This window comes from Penaeus monodon, chromosome 27 (assembly GCF_015228065.2).
Source record: "Penaeus monodon isolate SGIC_2016 chromosome 27, NSTDA_Pmon_1, whole genome shotgun sequence".
Taxonomy (NCBI): domain Eukaryota; kingdom Metazoa; phylum Arthropoda; class Malacostraca; order Decapoda; family Penaeidae; genus Penaeus; species Penaeus monodon.
The window spans coordinates 20497021-20497487 of NC_051412.1; the positions used below are offsets into that span (position 1 = coordinate 20497021).

Consider the following 467-nt stretch of genomic DNA (forward strand, 5'->3'; position numbering starts at 1 on the left):
GATACAAATCTAACGATGTCAGTCAGTCCTTGAGTATATAAAGGAAAATGTGAAGTGAAAATTCTGAAAGATACTCGAAAGTCGAACGTAAAGCTCAGACATTACTGATTTATTTTCAATATCAGTAACTGAAAGAACAGTCACCGTGTTTATATGTATTGCTAAATGACATTACTGCTTATAAATACATATGAGTTTATTTGGTGATGTGTATCGTCAGTAACTTACTATATTTTTGTTACATTGATAGAAATGCCTGGTATTATAAAAGTTTCTTTCCAGTGTAGTAATGTAAGTAACGAAAAATGTGTTAACTAGGTACACTAGTTGTGCCAAGTACTTCATTATACAAGTTAACCAACAAAAACGCAATGTAGACATTTCCGTGTTGATATACCGTAGTTTCAATAGCTTCGTGAGATTTAAATTAGAATCTTATATCAGTGCCATTGTAAGTGTTTCATGAA

The 467-nt window shown here is 31.5% G+C and overlaps 1 protein-coding gene across 2 annotated transcripts in view; it reads right to left on the bottom strand.

The window, feature by feature from the left end:
- The window catches only part of LOC119590674 (calpain-B-like), a gene marked incomplete in the record, with an annotated part of 21809 nt that overhangs the window by 6921 nt on the left and 14421 nt on the right, over window positions 1–467 (bottom strand).